At 42.0% G+C, this 19,513-nt stretch overlaps 1 long non-coding RNA gene across 2 annotated transcripts in view; it reads right to left on the bottom strand.

Moving 5' to 3' along the window:
* Positions 1-1,167: 1,167 nt before the first annotated feature.
* LOC137522757 (uncharacterized) overlaps positions 1,168-19,513 on the bottom strand; it is a 120,721-nt gene continuing 102,375 nt past the window's right edge. For both annotated transcript variants that reach the window (XR_011022429.1, XR_011022428.1), the window contains 2 exons: positions 9,449-9,637; positions 1,168-1,860 (listed from right to left, as the gene is read on the bottom strand). This is a non-coding gene — a long non-coding RNA (uncharacterized lncRNA). The remainder of the gene's footprint in view (positions 1,861-9,448; positions 9,638-19,513) is intronic.

Here is a 19,513-nt window from a genome sequence, read left to right as displayed (position 1 = left end):
AATGCCTATAATGTGAACAAGGCCTGATTCTGCTTTTCTCCAAAGTTTTCTCTTAGGAGATCATTTTCCATCTTGTTTTTAAAATAACTTTTTTTTGGCTCTCTGCAACAGAAAAGGTATCAAAAAATAGGCGAAAAAGTACTGTCAAAATTATTCTGAGTATTTTCTTGCTTGCTGGTGGTTTAAAAAAGTCATTTTATTGATAAAGTGTGAATATATCATCTAGGCAGTGCTGAATTTACAATAAGGCACTGTAGGCTCATGCTCCCCTCCCCAAATGTCCCCCTACCTATTGGGGGCTACTTAATACTGGGGTGGGGGTACATCTGGCTCCCAATACTTGGGGGGCACATCTACTACCTAGATTAATGGGGTTACCAAATACTAAGGAAAATCTAGCTACCTAGTTAGGGGAGGAGGGATGCCTACCTAATATGGAAGTGGGGTGTCGAGGAGCAGAGTTTAGGATGCCAGAACGCCTGTGCCTACAGGCTCCTAAGCTTTAAATACAGGAGAAAACATAGGAGGGAAAGCGAATTGAATAAGGGCCTCTGTATGTCAGTTCTCTGCAAGGAGTCCTTTTGTATTCATGCAAAAATGGTGCCGGAAAATTTGGGTGCAGGGTAAAGCCAAAAAAATGGCTTAGAAATTCACATGACGGCCTATGGCGGCGCATAGTAAGCCCAAAGTTCCCTGCGCCATTTTGTGCAGTATCGGTCCTTTTATACATGTATCATTTTTTTCTTGGCTAAGAATCACTGCAGCTGGACAAGAAGACTACAGCATGATGATAATTGTTTATGTATCAAGTAGATTTGTTTTCGTAAGATCAGTTTCCACAATGAGCACTGTTGTGCTTTGAATGGTCATAATACATGGATTGGAAATTTTGTGCTAGCAATACAATAGTAGCATAGACTATTCCCCAACACTTTCACTGTTTGAAGTGCACTGAGAAGGATACATACAGGTCCCATTCCAACAGGGCAAGGAGACCCTCTACTTTCCCCTTCACCATTAAAAGGCCATAGGAAAACATACTATTATTTTTATGAGCAGTGAGACAATAGATGATGGACTCACAAGATGACCTTTGGAACCTTTTACCAGTCCGGATGCATAAACAATAAACAACAGTGTTTGAGTACAGATGAACTTACAAGAGGACACAAGAACCATTTCTATTTAATTGACAGAATCAGTTCATCAAGTTGTTTTGTTGTTGCGGATTGGCTTACAGTTTTGTCTGATGCGAGATCATCACTAGTCTACCGTGTCCAACCAACACCACGCTCATCCGGTTAGGTGATAGTATAGATGAGTGGCTCTTACCAGAATCTATCGCTATTGGTTATCACAACATCCACCAGACGTGTTGTCTAACGTTGCATCATGGTCTCGGTGAATTAGTTTTAGATTAGCCAGAATGTATATAGCGCTCATGAAAGCTATGTTCTGCAACGGAGCTCAGGAAATGATCTTTCTTAATGGAGTACTGTATATCATCCCCCGTGAGTGCCATCTTTAATATAGATGGAATTGGCTTTTCCACTACATATAAGTAAAACCCGGTAAAAGCACTTGTGCAGTCATTTCTCCATGCTCGCTTAACAGCAAACACATATTTCCAGTGTAAGATTACAGTGCTCTATTAATGCCATTGTTTTGTATAGTCTTCCAGCAATTTTGTCTGAAGCTCTGTGAATCAGGCATGGTGATGAAAAACCTGCCGTAGGGTTAATCAGCGATGTGAAAAGTTCTTGGAAAATTCAATATCCGAAGACAATGCACATGCATTCCTGGCAGAGGAAATGGAGAGACACGCATCTGGATCAGTTTTGCAGACAGCCCCATATGTACCTTTAACAAAGAGAGAGAGAGAGAAACATTTATTTGTTGGTGTGAAGATATACATAATGGGACACTCCAGTCACAGTCTACATGCCATGGTCTTATATTTCATCAATATTTTGTAATTACAAATATTATGTGAAAGTTATAACCAAAGATGCCTGTTTTTTTCTGTTCTGATTTAGTTTTTTTTTGTAAAAGCTAATACACCTAAAGTCTGGTACACACATCCAATTTTGAATTGCCAATGACCGGCCAATATTACCACTTCCACGTAATAGGAGGGCCAACAGCTTTTGAATACAACAGATTGCATAGGTAAGCCCTCAGTAGTGTTGATTTTCCCCAGGTAGCTACGTACTTGTAGTTGAGTCAAAATATAAATGAGACAGCTGTGACTGCGCAGGGAGGGGTTGCTTAATATAGCCATGCGGCCATCTGATCCGATGTGTCTCACATCCCATTCCACGCCACTCCCGCACTTGAGCCTTCATCCCCTAAGGAAGAGCCGTGGGAGTGACATGGAGCGCAACGTTAGACGCGATGTGGGACACATCGGATCAGATGACGGCATGGCTATATTGACCATCCCACCCCCACACTCCCCCCCCCCACACACACACACGATCACAGCTGTCTTGTTTAAATTTTTCTTCTGAGTAGCTATGAGTATGTAGCTACCTGGTAAATACAACACTAGCTCTTATACTACATACAGGTCGTAAAACTGACCAATCACAGTTGGTTGTTTGTATAAAGCCTTACACAGTGGCTGTAATTAGAAAGCCAGTTGTGGTCGTCTGTACCATGTAATTATTATACATTTTTAAAACACTGAGAAGTAGAGATAATTGATGAGATGCAAATAATTTCTCCTTGAAATTTCATGTTAATTATATGCAGCTTGAAATTGGACCAATGAGAATAGCTTCCTGTTCATTTTTATTGGTCCATGTTCAAGGTGCATAACATTTTTACAGATCCGAAACATGAAATTCCAATGCAAGGAGAAATTGTTTGCATCTCATTGATCATCCCTACTGAGGAGGGAGAGGACCAGTGTAAATTTTGCACAGGACCCATAGCTCTGTAGCAAGGTCACTGTTGTTAACTACCTGCAGACCGCCGCAGTATAAATCTATGGCGGGCAGGGGGCGCTGCGGTTCTGACCTGACGTAAACTCTACATCCCATTGACAGTGCGCCCCCGCCCGTCCCCACCACTGTCGCCGCTCGATCTCCGCCGCAATATGCTGCCCTGTCGCCTCTATGACGGCAGAGCACTGTAAACCGGGCAGGAGCCGTTTTCATTGGCTCCTGGCCGTGTCATTTATGTAAGCCATTCCCATTGGCTTACATGGAGTGACAGGGTCAGGAGCAAATGAAGCGGCTGCTGACTGGCGCACAGCACTCTGCAGTCATACCGACGGCAGAGAGAGCAGCCTGCGGCGGGGACAAAGCGGCGTGACCGTCAGGAGGGGGCAGAGGGTGCTGGTCCCGAAGTGGTTAATGTTAATGAGTAAAGCCTTCCAAAACACACACACACACACACACACACACACACACACACACACACACACACACACACACACACACACACACATCCCATAATGACCAAGCATAAACAAAAAAAAATCTATTAACAAGCAATGAAAATAACACTCTCATGACAACTGAGTTCCATCCTTCCATTGTAAAAACTAACTTGTTGTGTTCATCTGTGTCTTAGCTCCCTTTTTACATGAATGGGTGCCATCATGAGTGATGGTCACAAACCGGTATTTAGGATTTCACAAAATTTCACGTACATTTTCACAATTACAGCCATATGTAATTATGATTTGGACATTCAATTGATTTTGCGTAATCTATTTGTAATTTCACATAATTTTAGCGTAATTTCACACCGTCTTTTGTGGCTAATAGCAAAGCTCCATTCAAATATGCTAAGGGGAAGCATGGGAAGAAGGCAAAAAAAAAATTCAAAAATACCCTTTAGTTTTTGAGAAAATCAGTTTTAAAAATGAAAAGGAAAAATGTTTTTTAAACTCAGAAAAATGACAGTTAAAAAAACATTTTTAATTTTCATTTTTTGCCTTGTTCCCATACATCCCTTTAACAAACATTTTTGGTTACGACACCACAAAATTTTGTGAAAATTGCATGAGATTGCAAAATGATGGTTCTTGATTACATTTACAAACTAAGTTAATTATGTTTTTCCCAAAATTTTGCATTACGATTTTGTAATAATAGGAAATAAACTGTACAATTTGCAAGGGGCCAGGAGCAGTCATATGCATGCACATTTCTGTAATTAATAAAGTTTCCTTTTTTGTTTCTTTTTAACTGGTCATTCTGCGCAATCTGGAGTCGGGCTTTAAACTCGCTGATCAACAGGTCTTAAAAAGTTATTAGTAAGAAATCACACAGCCTTCCAGTCAAGTCAGGAACACCACTGAACAGAAAAGATACAGAGGAGATGATTACTATAAATACTGGGTTAAAGCTTTTGAAGCAGAGGCTTTGAAGTCTTGAAGCCTAGGCAGGCCAACTGAATAAAATGCTCGGAGATCTTATTTCAGATGAATCAGAAAGTGCAAAAATTGTATAGATAAAAATGAAAATATACATATTGATGTGTATCAGTTATGCAAAACAAAGATAGATCAGATAAAAGCAGAACTCAAAGCGCCATCCATAAATATAAGCATATATAGATAACTAAAGGAATAACAGTCATTTAACCTTTATAGATTTATATTCTTTTTACCAATCACAATAAAAAGCAATATTAAACATAAGCCATACGATCCCTGAATTTTGTTTCCTGTAGAGAACAAATGAAGCTCAGTGCACAAAACAGGGTTCATGAAATCGGCAAGTGGGAACCCAGATCATTCTGCCCAAATCGTTTGATGAATCGTTTGCATGAGTGATTTAAAGGATAGCTTAGCGCAATATGAAATTAAATATGAGGGAGCAGGCATGTTTAGTGGGTTCTCCCCATGCCCACCACTCCACCCCCCTTCTCCTCGCCCCCTACAGTACAGCCTACCGACCCCGAACTTGCACCTGTGCAGGACGCATTTCACCGGCCTGCACAGCCAGCCATAACCACCCCGACCAGGAAGTAAGTGTAGAGGTCGGTAGGTCGGTAGGCTGTACCGGATGGAACATTTAATGTTGTTCTAAGGTATCCTTTAAAGGTAGAGTTCACTAGCTTAAATTTGATTCTGAAAGATGCAAACAACTACAGAGTAACAGCAGAAGTAGGGAGGATAGGGCTCTCTGCAGCTTTCAATATAAACTGCAGAGGTGAGAGTCTAGTAAGTGGAATATAAGATAAGAGGATATCCTAGGAGTCAAGGTGAGACATAATGAGAATGTGTTTAGTATACCAGTACTTTAGTGGTATCTGGGAAGTGGCAGAACCTGAAAATGTTTGAGATGTTTAGAGAAAAGGGTGGCACCAAGTAGAGAAGCTCATTTCGGATTCTGCGCAATTGTTATTTCCGCATTTCCGATCGGAGATCTGCATTGTAGCCTAACCAAATAGCAGGCCATTTTTCCTAATGCTAGTCCAGTAGTATAGGACAAATTATGCTTTCAAATGTTCCCAGTGATCTCCAGTCTAAGAGGCAATATTAGGGTCCTGATTTACCCAGACATTTCTAAAGGTCACAAAGCTCATCCAATGAGAATATCATACATGAATCAGCAAACCTGAATTAAACTGGCTAGTATTGTGTGGTAAGTCTTGGAAAGGGTGTTATAGCTGATCTATCTATCTATCTATCTATCTATCTATCTATCTATCTATCTATTTTAGGGTTCTACTAAGGCAACTTAAAGGGGCCCATGCACTTAACGATTTTCCCGCCAATATACAGCAGATTCGATCACTGTGATCGAATCTGAGGTGAAATAGTTGCGCAAACGCTGACCGAATGATCGATTTCCGTCTGAAATCGATCGTTCCCGTCGATCTGTCTGTGCGAAACATTTCGCTAATTGGGCGGCGGGTCTGGAGTGCGTTGATAGCGGCGTTCGAATGTCCGACGACCGACGTTAGCGGCAATACATTACCTGTTCCGCCGGCGCGTGTCCCTGCTGTCCCCGCAGTCACTTCTCCGCGCTGGACTCCAGCTGGCTTCACTTACTTCCTGTCCTGACAGGAAGTTTAAACAGTATAGTGCCCTCTACTGTTTAAACTTCCCCCGGCAGGAAGTAAAGTGAAGCTGAAGCCCAGAGCAGAGAAGAGACAGCGGAGGCCAGGGGACCGCGCCGGCTGGATCAGGAATCGATTCAAAATATGTTTGCAGTGTAGGCAGCCAATAGATCCCTCTTTGATCAGATTCGATCACAGAAGGATCTATCTGCTGGTCAATCTGGTGGCAATTGACCAGTGTATGGCAGCCTTTAGAGTCTCAAGCGATCTCCAAACATCTCTAGTAGGTAAACAGAGGTGGTAAAATTGGTCACTCTTTGGTTAATCATAATTGAAAGTGTGTACCAGGCTTAAAGCGTTTACCACCTTCCTGTAGTAAGAGAGCTCACCTACACACTCTGTTTATAGTATTCAAATTCTGAAACAGGTGCTGAGATATGTAGATAGATAGATAGATAGATAGATAGATAGATAGATAGATAGATAGATAGATAGATAGATAGATAGATAGATAGACAGATCAGCTATAACACCCTTCCCAAGGCTTATTTGTGTTTTACTTTATGAATTGTTAAAGAAGTTAGGCAAAAACTATGTTTATAGCTCGCAGACACCTGTCAACCTCTTGTGTGTCACCAAGACATAACCAAGCAGTGAACTTTAGGGTTTTTTCCTGCATATGAGCTACATAGAAGGATTGTTACACCGTTGTACCACAAGCATGATATTCATTAGTACTGTGAAAATATATGTGGAAACCTGTACATCTGAAATCCACCGACATCAACACAAATAACACTGTCATAGAAAGGTTGTGCTATGTGTTGTCAACAGGTAAAATGACGCATATATTTATACAAAAAAAGCGCTGATGCTCATAGAATAACATAAACATGTCAGGTTCATAGACAGCCTCTCAGGAGCTGCCTTCCATATTTCTAATATGTTAGGTTGTAAAAGTATGTGCAAAATGTATGCAACCAGGATGTAGTATGCTTGAAAATAAATATTTTACTAGAATAAAACATTTTAAAATTAGACAACACATGACTATACAAATGTTTATATTACAGTGTTTAAAACCCTAGGCAGGTCTTAAAGTGGATCTAAAATCAGAAAATACTTTTATCTCTAAAAGATAAGGCATAGCATGATAACCTTTAGAGGAAAAAAATCTACACTACAATTTATGGAAATCCTAAAAAATGAAGTTTTAATAGACTGAACTGTACAGGGAGCACAGAAAGGGTTAAGCCTCTGCATTTTCTGCAGAGGCAGAGCCACAGCCTGCTGTGAGTCACACCTGCTGATGAACTAATTACACTCTGATGTAGCTAAAACAAACACTTCAATTGATTTCTACAGTACGTTTATTCAATTGATTTTTACATCAATAGGAGGGTTAGTGTTAGGGGGTAGGGTAGGGAAGGGGAGGAGTGAGTTTATAATCAAGAGAGGAGATTATAGTTAGCTGTTTAGACAGAGGATTGCAATGGGAGGGAGGATTAGGGTTATGCATTTAGGTAGGGGTTTGCTTTGGGAGGCAGGTTAGTGTTAGATGTTTAGGAAAGAGTTTTGCCCGGGGGGGGGGAGTGTTAGGGCCCTTTCACACTTACTGCGGTCCATTGCACTATGTTGCATAAAACTGCTGCATCCCGACTGATAGTCCGATGTAGTTATCATAATGAGCGTGGTGCGGGGAGGTGCGGCAGGTCCCATTGTGACACTGCACCCATTGTGACATCTGTGCATTTTCTGCATTTCAGCCAGAAGTGTGGCATACTTTCATTGAAGCAGTGCAACCTTTAGGGATCATTGCTGTAAGTTGTATAATAATTGCACCACAATGGAAATTTATAAAATGTAAAAGGTGCCTTAGAAAGCAGGGACATATTAATGTTAACAAAATAGGGGTTGTAATGGGAGGAAGAAGGTAGGATAGGGTTGGGTAACAGGTAGTAAAAAGGGTTTTGTTTAGGGATAGTGGAATGATCGGAAACAAGCCCTGATGATAGTAGAATATTGGTAAAAAGAACAATACAAATATTTCACACATGCCGCCCAACTGAACATACAGAACAAAGGATCTCAGGCTTATACACTGATCCACCCTGCCAGATCTGTTCTGATATTGACTATGCATATCATATTGTGTGTGTACAAGGGTAACCTGTGACCTTTCCTCTGAGATTGCATGCATTCTGAAGATACTTTTCACTGTGTGTATAGAAACCACTGACACACTGACGTAACAATAACCCCCGTAAGTCTCGCTGTCATGGGGGTCTCGGGGGCTAAGGGGCCCGGCAGTGGCAGCTGCTTGTGTGCACTTGCTCCCACCACCTGAAATCCTCTTCTCTCCCCTGCACCTCCGAGATTGTGCAGAGCAGTGGCAGTTGCAGCAAGCTTATACTTCATGTTACGCCTCAGCAAGTGGTTGCCCATGGCAATCCACCAGCTCAGGACTCTGACTGCTGAACTGCTTTTCCTTCTAGGACCTTTAGACATTCCCGTGCCATCTAGTGGCTGGAATCTGCTGTGCATCCCTGTTTTTATGTGAGCAGGTGAGCTCACTTCCTGCATTAAGTTTTATAAAGACTTGTTTGTTCGATGCTTGCCGTCTGAGCATCACATCAGGTTCCTCATGTCCCTTGTGTTCCTGTGTCCTAAGAGACTTTCCTTTATGAACTGATATCCTGGCTTTGCTCCTTGGCAATCCTTTTTTCCTGTTAATGGACTCCTAGCTTACCCCTGACTACGTCTACTGTCTGTTGTACCTGTACCTTGCATCGGATTATCCTGTTGCACTCAGCAGTCACCTGGTCTCCAGAGCTGCGTCCATCCGGCCACACAGAGGATTCACGCTCCCCAGGTACATGGCATTTCACCTCATTCCAGTTGGGCAGGCCCTTTCACTACTCCGTTTAGCCACACCATGCAGCCTATTAGCTTGCCTGTTGCATGACTTGCCGTGTCGGGAGAGCTGTAAGCTAATAGGCTGCATGGCATGGCTACATGGAGTAGTGGAGAGGACTAGTCCCACCAGAATGAGGTAAAATATATGCTCTCCTGCATCCGCTGCTGCTTTGCACAATGTGGGGAGGGAGAGGTCAGGGTGGACAGAAGAGGTGTTTGTGAGGGGAGCAGAGTAGGGTCTTGGCCTGCAAAATTTTGCTGGGGGCCCCGAGCTGTGTAACTTACACCCCTGCACTGACATTATTTGTTATTTTTTTGTCTAGTAGCAAATTGTTCATAGATTTGTTTGTGGTTTCCTAATAGTCTCAATCCAGTATGTGTGCACACCTTTAGAATTACTTAGTAAAATACAGTTCACTGCACAGAGAGACAGAGATAATACACAGAATCTTACAGGCTTTTATGCATGGTACTTACATCATAAACATAAAAATAAAATTACGGTACTCACCCTGGCCAGAAAGAAATACTGAAATCACCTATAAGAAAGTCGTGTTTGTTACTTCAAGATAATGTCAGATTTTCTGAAGCGTGCATCATGGACAAGTTTATTTTAATTATTTTTCCTGCGCAATATGCAACTCAAGACAGAACTTGTTTCCTTTCCTTCAAGTTTTAAATAGAGTGGAAAGTGTTATACCTAAAGATAAGTGAAATAAATTAATTTCCTTGCATGCATCTTCTTGTACAAAATGAGGCACTTTTAGGACGCAAATTGTTGTCAAAACAGAAAAAATATTGTGAAAAGTAAATCTTTATTGGCTCCACAAACTACCTCCTTAAAGTGTACCTAAGAAAAAAATTAGACATACCTGGGGCTTTCTCTAGCTCTCTTCAGGCCAATCAGTCCCTCGCTGTTCTCCTCCATCTCCTGGATTGTTCGGTAGAAGCCTCGGTATCTTCACAAGTTTGGGCCAGTCAGCACAGGCTCAGTCTGGCCATGCATGATGCTCCTGTATCTGGGAGCGCAACATGGGGTTCATGGCTGGGTCACTCATGCACAATATGCCCCGACTTGTGGAGATACTGGGGCTTCTACCAGACTATCCAGGAGGTGGAGGAGGACAGCAAGGGGCTGATTAACCTAAAGGGGACCCTAGGTACGTATATTTTTTTTTCTTTGGCATAATCTCAGGTTTACTTCAATACCTTCAGGAGCTGGGACTTTTCATCTAAGGTAATTTCTGTTAGGGATGGTCAGAATTGCTGAATTCCGAATCCAGCGAAATCCTGAATTTTGCTAAAGTTTCCACTGCAAAATTGTACAGTTGTAATTTAATGGAATATATTTTGACACTACCCACAACATTAAGTATTGTTAGTGCAAACTAACAAAAAAATTATTTTTGCTTTTTTTACGGAATTTTCAAATTTTCTCATAGAATTTTCCCATTCATGTCTCTTGAACATGCTCAGTAGACTGTATTTAATATATATTTGAAAACAAATTTGTGTACTACACAAACACAATTCTGCATAATGTTCTCAATTTACTTGTTGAAATTCAGTGAATTCCAACTTTTAACTTGAAATTGAAAAATTCCTAATGCTATTAGGTTTTAATGCTCTTTTTTGAAGAAAACAGACTAAGATTTTTAGTAGAGATGGCCTGAACCTCCGATTTTCGGTTCGCGAACTTCCCGAAAAAAGTTCGGTTTGCGCGAACTTCCGCGAATCGCAATAGACTTCAATGGGGAGGTGAACTTTGAAAACTAGAAACATTTATGCTGGCCACAAAAGTGATGGAAACAATGTTTCAAGGGGTCTAACACCTAGAGGGGGGCATGGATGAGTGGGATAGATGCCAAAAGTCCTGGGGAAAAATCTGGATTTGACGCAAAGCAGCGTTTTATGGGCAGAAATCACATTGCATGCTAAATTGCAGGCCTAAAGTGCTTTAAAACATCTTGCATGTGTATACATCAATCAGGGAGTTTAATTAGAGTACTGCTTCACACTGACACACCAAACTCACTATGCAATGCACCGCAAACAGCTGTTTGTGTAGTGACGGCCGTGCTGGACTGGTGTACACCATGGCCAGAGTGCAGGCCATGGCGGTTTTCAAGCCCATATGGTCGTCGGGCTGTGGTAGCTCAATGATAGAACAACAGTGACTGTCAGATAGGTATATGCAGTGATGGGTATTACAATGTGCACCTGTCGCACACAGACAGGTAGCGGACAGGCACAGTGACACTGCGTGCACTCACATAGGTGGGTGGGTGCACAGTGAACAATAGGTAGGTATATGCAGTGAGTATTACAATGTGCACCTGTCACACACACAGGTAGTAGTCACTAAATGTGCTGGGCCTGGCAGTGGCACACACACAGTATGAATTATCAAGGCTGTCTATGCAACACAAGTGTCAGTGGGACACACAGAAAAAAAATAGATCACAAGAACAAGATTAGCTCTCAAAAGAGCTGTTGTGGGGTGCCTTTTTAGCAATAAGAATCAGCAAGGAGCAAGCTAACAAGCCTACAAGAACTAAGCTTTCCCTATGAGAGTCTGCAACAGTTATCCCTACACTAATTACTGCAGGCACACAAGTTAGTGAAAAGCCTGATGTTGCCTGCCTTTTATAAGGAGGGGTGGGACTCCAGGAGGGAGTGTAGCCTAATTGGCTACAATGTGCCTGCTGACTGTGATGTAGAGGGTCAAAGTTGACCCTCATGATGCACTATGGGGGTGAACCAAACTTCCGGAAAAGTTTGCGGTTCTCCGTGAACGCAAACCACGGAAGTTCGCCAGCGAACCGTTCGGGCCATCTCTAATTATTAGCCAGTTGGCAGATTGGTTTACTGAAAGCCCAATCTCTCTGCTATTCCTAAAACAGTAATCACTGATCTTATAGGTCTTTCTCACATAATATCATTCCCCTGGATCTGATTTGTTGAGTCTTACCTTAGGAATATTTACATATCCTTGATATCGACTGCACAGTGTCAGTGTGATGAATAGCGGAAAAGCCGCCGCGTGTTCTGAAAGTAAGGCGGCTGATTCCGCGTCTGACGCGGCGGTTTGTCCGCGTCAGCATGCGTCAAGGTTATCTGGAACTAACGGTGCACATGGGAAGAATGGCGTGGGGGCCGCCGCATGTTCTGACGGTAAGGTGGCGGATTCCGCGTCCAGTGCGGCGGTTTCCCTGCAGCAACATGTGTCTGGGCTGTCTGGAACTAGTAGTGCACACAGATGGAGAGCTACGCGCGCGCGCGCTGCAAGACAAGCTCTTTATACCAATAGGAGGAAGATCAGCTGATTCCTGCTCAGTCAGTGATTGGTTGATGGGAGCTGGGCGGCGCTGTGGGGCGCTTTACTATATATATCTCCTGCTGTTCAGTTGCTGGTTGTCTGGCGTTGCGAATGCCTATGTGTTAGCACTCAGACCTTAGTCAGATCCTTCAGTGTGGTGGAACCAGGAGGACCTGGGAATCCACACTTAGCCAGTTACTTTATATCATCTGTGTTATTCTCTAGCATAGTTCTAGGGTGTTGAGATCACGGCCCTCACACCCCAGACTAGGAATACTGTATATCATCTGTGTTATTCTCTAGCATAGTTCCAGGGTGTTGAGATCACGGCCCTCACACCCCAGACTAGAAATACTGTATATCATCTGTGTTATTCTCTAGCATAGTTCCAGGGTGTTGAGATCACAGTCCTCACACCCGAGACTAGGAATACTGTATATCATCTGTGTTATTATCTAGCATAGTTCCAGGGTGTTGAGATCACGGCCCTCACACTCCAGACTAGGAATACTGTATCTCATCTGTGTTATTCCCTAGCATAGTTCCAGAATGTTGAGATCACGGACCTCACACCTGAGACTAGGTCTTGTTCTGATATCTGTTATGACCTGTAGCGTTCCTGACTATTCTTCTGATCTCTGATTTGGTACCTTGCATATCTGATTCTCTGTTGCCGACCCGGCCTGCCTGACCTTCTGGCTGTCACCCCCCCCCCCTGCAGGGTGTCCAGCCTTTCGGCAGGGGTCCCCTGCTCTACAGAGGGGACACTGCTCCTTATCAGTCAGGGACTCCCTCTCCAGGTGTCCTTGACTGCAGTAGAGTCTTCTCTACTTATTGGACCACCTGCTACCCCGGTGGTCCAAAGGTTACTGTTGCACCTAAACACTTACACTCTCAGGTGTCTAGAGGTTAGTCATATTTGATTATTGGCGATTCTGCAGATCCCCAATAATCAGGTATATCTGTATTCTTGGGGATACTGCAGATCGCCAAGAATCAGATTTTCTCTCTGGTTGCTGACACCTATCGTTACAGTCAGTAATCATTCACTTTGAAGAAGCAAGGGTGGCCCTCAAAAATGTGTTAGTTCCTAGCTGTTTTATTTGTGTTTTATTAGCTGGAATAAAAAAACTGTTATACTTATCGGTACTCATGGTGCTTGTGATCTGGGTGTTCAAACCTAATGCCTTCTAACCCTGTTGGTGGATCATCCACTCCAGGAATCCTCTGAACCTACTCAGTTGATTAAGCATATTTGCTGAAACGGTTCATATGACTGGTTCAGCCAACCTTGAAGGTATCAGACCTACTGTTGTGGAGGCTTCCTATGCTACATTGATTTTCATCATTTGGCACTGTTATTGGCCCGAGGAAGCGGGCTCAGACCCGCAAAACGCATTGTCTGTGCTAAATAAAAATATTTTGTAAATTACAAAGATTGTCATCATTGAGGTAAGCTACCTCCTTTCCCTTTTCGATTTTAAACAGTTTTTAGAAGCTTTTATACAACCAGGGCACCTCTTTTCCCTTCATTGTGCTAAAGTACACCCCGTACATATCCTGTCCGAGGGGTGGGGACAGAACACACGGGGTTCACACCAAGGTGGACACCTGTCCCCTTTTTCTTCAACAGAGCGACCGCATCCAGGTCCATCGAGGACCACCCCGAGTGGAGTCGGGTTTATTTTCTCCTCCTGCTCCCTGTGGTCGGTTGCCCTTTGCAACCCTCCTTTGTGTGTAGTACCTTACTTACTTAATTTTACATTTCACAATCGACATATTACACTATTGGGCTCCCGTTTTTTTTGTCTCCTGTGCATTTTCCTATAGGGTGCCAAGACACCCCTACTACACTACGTCCTGTGCAAGAGTTCAGGTCCACTTTAAATGTACTTACCTTTTCTATCGCATTTAAAGTTGCAGATTGGAATGAGTGCAAAGATCTGTGCGCTCATACTTTTTTTGTCTTTAAATGACATCTGTATTACATGTATAGGGGCATAACAACCCAATATACTGAGGTAATCTGTGTTCTATTCTGTTCAGTGCTTTACCTGTTAACAGGGCACATCTACTGTATATGTATATCTGTAAATGGTCTGTTAGACTCCTGCATGGATTCATTTTTTAGGACCTCAGAGAGCCGCAGTTTGTCAAGAACCTGTCAAGACCATTAAAAGACTGCCTGGTTCACCTAGTAGGGGTGAACGAAGAGCCTATGGCACAATTATCTGAAAAACATAAAATGTATTTGCACACATAAATTTAACCTGTACACAAACTGGGTGCAAATAGCGCAACTGACGTTATGTACACAGTGTGCGCGTAACTTGCATAACATGTGATGCATATTATGCAATTAGGATTCCATTCATGATATTTGTGTAACAATAGTTTTGAGCAAACACATCTTTTGGGAATGTAGATACAGCAATGGGCTCTAAGGGCAATTAAAGGATGCACTGAAAGTGACACTGAAGTGAAAAAACAAAACAAAACTTATGATAAGATGACTTATATGTGTAGTACGGATTATTAATAGAACATTAGTAGCAAAGAAAAGAGTCTGATATTTTTATTTTCAGTTATATAGCTTTTTTATATAATATTGCATCAGTCTGTCATATTTTCAATTTACAAACCACACTCTGTATTTTACACTATAAAACAGAGCAACCGTGGCCAATTTATATTGGAGCGCTCACAGAAACTCTTTTGCATAGTAGATAACAACTGAAGTTTCTTTCTTGTTTTTTTTTTTTCTTTTCAAACTCAGCATACCTTCAGGGTATATCCCGACTTATTTTAAGGCTTCACAGCAGTGCTCTTCATGCCGGGAAAAGTTTGCATCATAATTTGAAGAATCATGTGGTGCTCATCCAATATTTGGGTATCCGAACTACCCAGATAATCCAAACTTTTTACCCCTATCTGAACTTTGGATTAAATTCCAGATAGCTGTGCAAATCCGAATAACACTATCCGAGTTAATTCGGATTTCTATTTGAAATCCAAAATCTTGGTTGGATTTTTCATTCTGGTATCCGAGCCGAAGGAGAGAGAGAGAGAGAGAGAGAGAGAGAGAAAGAGGGAGAGAGAGAAAGAGAGATTTTTTACCTTCCAAAACATTTTGGAAGCATTTTATAGGCAACTTCCGGTTTTCTATCCAGATATCCAAATCCGACCGGATATTGGGTTCGGATATCCGATACTACTCAGATAATGTCAAACAAATGCTGCGCCCACCTTATCTACTAATCCAACTACAATTATGTTCTAAAAACTAGATTACTTTAGCTCTAAAAATCAGACATATAAGTCCACAATGTATTAAGTCCAAACAAGTTCTGGAGTGCGCTGTGTTAATTCCTCTTGAATGTTCAGATAAATCTAGATCCACTGCGCGCTTCCGTTTCTGTAAAAACAATCTGATATAGTGTGAACCTGTTTGGCTGCAATACTGTATATCACACCACACAACAACTGTGCTAGTGACAGACGTGTATCCACTCGTGGTTCCCACCACCTCTAATACAAGAGCGGCTCACCAGATTTTAACCACCAACTCATAGGTGGAATCCTCGCTTAATTTGTGGACCTCTTGGTAGCATCAGTAATCCACATCCATCACAGAATAAAATAGGCCTTTAATCTTCGCTAAAACAAGATAAAAACTTTCATAGCGCAACACATCTGTTACATAAAATATCACACTGCGCTCCTCGCGCCCTCCATTCACTTACAAGCTCCAGAAGAATAATCTAGCGTATCACAGCGGCAAGGCTGTAGAGACCGGTAAGTGTTGGTGCTTGATCCATGCACGGCGTCCCGCTCGATCAGCTCCCAACTCCCAGACCTTTCCGAGACTTCCGCGTTTGTGCGTCAGGCGTACTGGCTCCGCCCTACGCGTTTCGTCATCACGACTCATCAGGGGCTAGCGTTGCCAGTACGCCAGCCGCACATATACCTCTCCCCCTGACGTCAGCGCTCCCCACCCACTCCGCCAGCACCGCCCATTCTCCTTTACCCTGTATGACGTAGACGCTCCGCTTCGCTACGACTTTCGCCGCCCACAGTGCTGCCGCTATCATTCACCATTACAATAGTGTATCAAACAATAATAAACAGAACACCTATTCTATTCTAATACAGGACCCACTCCTGCTCTTTCTATTGGTGTGAGCCAGGCTTTGCTTTGTTACAATCCATGCCTGGCAACATTAACATAGACGTTTCTCTCCCCTTAGTGAGTTAAACGATTAATCATTTATACTACCACCTACCACCTCCATTCACTTACAAGCTCCATTCTTCTGGAGCTTGTAAGTGAATGGAGGGCGCAAGGAGTGCAGTGTGATATTTTATGTAACAGATGTGTTGCGCTATGAAAGTTTTTATCTTGTTTTAGTGAAGATTAAAGGCCTATTTTATTCTGTGATGGATGTGGATTACTGATGCTACCAAGAGGTCCACAAATTAAGCAAGGATTCCACCTATAAGTTGGTGGTTAAAATCTGGTGAGCCGCTCTTGTATTAGAGGTGGTGGGAACCACGAGTGGATACACGTCTGTCACTAGCATGGTTGTTGTGTGGTGTGATATATTGCAGCCAAACAGGTTCACACTATATCAGATTGTTTTTACAGAAACGGAAGCGCGCAGTGGATCTAGATTTATCTGATACTACTCGGATACCCAAAAGTTCGGATTCTGATACCCAATTCGGATCCGGATATCTGGGTATCCGGATCTGAATCAATTCGGATTTTAAAAAGGGGTATCGGAGCATCCCTAATAATCAATAAAGAAAACAAAGAAAAAGAAAAACAGCCAACATGAGGCAATACAGAGATTTTCTCTTTTTGTGCTATATATTGGAATGAATAGTACACTACATATGATCCATATCCACGCACCCATACAGCGCTGCCTATAATCACCCACACCCCCGGCAATCCTCGACCCAAAGTCACCTCCATCCAACCAGCAATCAATTCCCCAATGGGAACCAACACAGATACCCACCAAAAGACAAGAAGATGATGCACAAAAGGGTACCACCGCAGAAAAAAAAAACAGCCCCTACCCACATCCGAACAAAAACTGTCCAGCTCAAAACCATCCACACCCCTCACAAACTGTCACAGTCTGTGGGAAAATCAAAAGTTCTATACCATTCCAAATACTCCAAGCTGTTCTAAAGCACCCTAATTACTCTGATTAATTGGGGACACCAGTTTTAATTAATTTAACAGGTTAAAAACAGCAGCTCTCTGCAACTGATTTGTGGACAGTCATGGCTAAGGCAAAGGAACTCCATGAGAACATTGTGCACATTGTGGCTGCTCACAAGTCAAGAAAGGGCTACAAGGCCATTTCTAATTGTTTTCAAGTTCCAGTGGTTACAGTGCAAAGTATTATTAAAAAATACAAGATGTTCAGCAATGTGAAAAATTTCAGAGGACATGGTCGGAAGCCAAAAGTGACACCTGTGCTGGTCAAGGGGGGATAGTGAGAGAGGTGAAAAAGAATCCAAGGATCACCACCAAGGCCATTTTGGTGAATCTGGACGCTGCTAGTGGCAATGTCTGAAGGAAAACAATCATCAGACACTGCACACTGCTGGGTTTCACGGATACAGACCAAGGAGGATGCCACTTCTCCAGATAAGGTACACAAAAGCTTGCTTGGCCTTTGCAAATGCTCATCTAGACAAAGAAGAAGATTTCAAGCCTTCTATGTTATGGTCAGATGAATCAAAAATTTAATTGTTTGGTCATAATGATGTTTCCTTCATTTGACATAAAAAAGGAGAAGCCTTTAACCCAAAGAACACCATCCCCACTGTCAAACATGGTGGTGGGAACCTATTGCTCCGGGGCTGCCCCTCAGTTAATGGACCAGGAAACCCACTCACAGTAAACGGCACCCTGAAAAAAGAGCAATACATGAGGACTCTCAGCGACAGCACAGGCAGTCTGCAGAGAAGCTCGGCCCCGGGCACCAATGGACATTTCAGCATGACAATGACCGAAAACACACAGCAAAAGTGCTGAAGAAATAGTTAGCAAACAAAAAACAAAATTAACGTTTTGGAGTGGCCCAGATAGAGCCCTGACTTGAATCCAATTGAGAATCTGTGGAGGGAGCTAAAGCGGGAACTAAAGATCAAGCTTTAATTTCTTTTGAAAACCATGGGTTAACTGTAACATCATAGGTATTTATGTAAGCCCTATTTCTCTTTTCCTTGAAGTCAGGGTTTTTCGATGGAGGTGTGGCTCATAGACAGGGCAGTTGGGACAGTGCAATAACGGGCATGCAACTGGTTGATCCGTGTCCATTTTTATTAAAAGGAAAATATCTAAGAAACAAATAGATTCTCTCTTTTAAAAGTTTGGGTTAGTTTGCTAGAAACAGCTGTGTGTGTTTCAGCACCAAGGACAGAGGACAGTAGTTTGTCTTTTATCTGTAAGCACAGATTTTCACAGAAGAATATTCTTATTGTGTTGCATGCTGGGCTCAGGTGTATTCAGTATGAAATGTGAAGTAAGGGTTTTCCCAAAAGCATTCAGATCATTGATCCTTGAACTAAAGTATGTGGTGTATTCATGCACCTGTTTCCGCACAGTCAATCAAACTGCTTCCTGCACAGATTTGACCTATTTTAATCCTGACCCTAATATTTTATAGCTAGCCATCCATGCTACTCAAAGTCAGTCATATTTATATTCATAATACAAAAAAATCTAAAAACTAATACTATACATGCAATATAGGAAAAGCAAATTCCATTTCTTCCCTATGGAGTTATGGAGGAGAAAACCCTGAGTATGCACTGATGGATAAATCTGCAGTTGTCCTGCTGGTCTAAATATAATAGAGTGATTTATATATTTACAGACCACTTACTGTGGCTACTGCACACAAAATAAAACATTTAAAAAAAAAACAATTTTCAACAAAACATTTTTAAAAGTGAACACAAAAAAAAAAATTGCTGAGAGAAAATCAATATCTATCATTACAATGTGCTTTATAAATTCACAGTTTAACAAAATATTCTTATTTTTTCAATTATCTTTTATTTATTTTCAAGAATATAATTAATATTTTTGTGAAAATATCATAGATTTTTTGCATAATACTCATTTACAAAAAACGGATACCTTCTTAAAGATGTACTGTATGTTGTCCATTGGCTTCAATGCAATTGGTGAAAATGTGTTTTTGCATGCTCAGACATGTTGATTGAAATTTG

This window comes from Hyperolius riggenbachi, chromosome 6 (assembly GCF_040937935.1).
Source record: "Hyperolius riggenbachi isolate aHypRig1 chromosome 6, aHypRig1.pri, whole genome shotgun sequence".
Taxonomy (NCBI): Eukaryota; Metazoa; Chordata; class Amphibia; order Anura; family Hyperoliidae; genus Hyperolius; species Hyperolius riggenbachi.
This window is presented reverse-complemented; position numbering and strand designations above follow the sequence as displayed.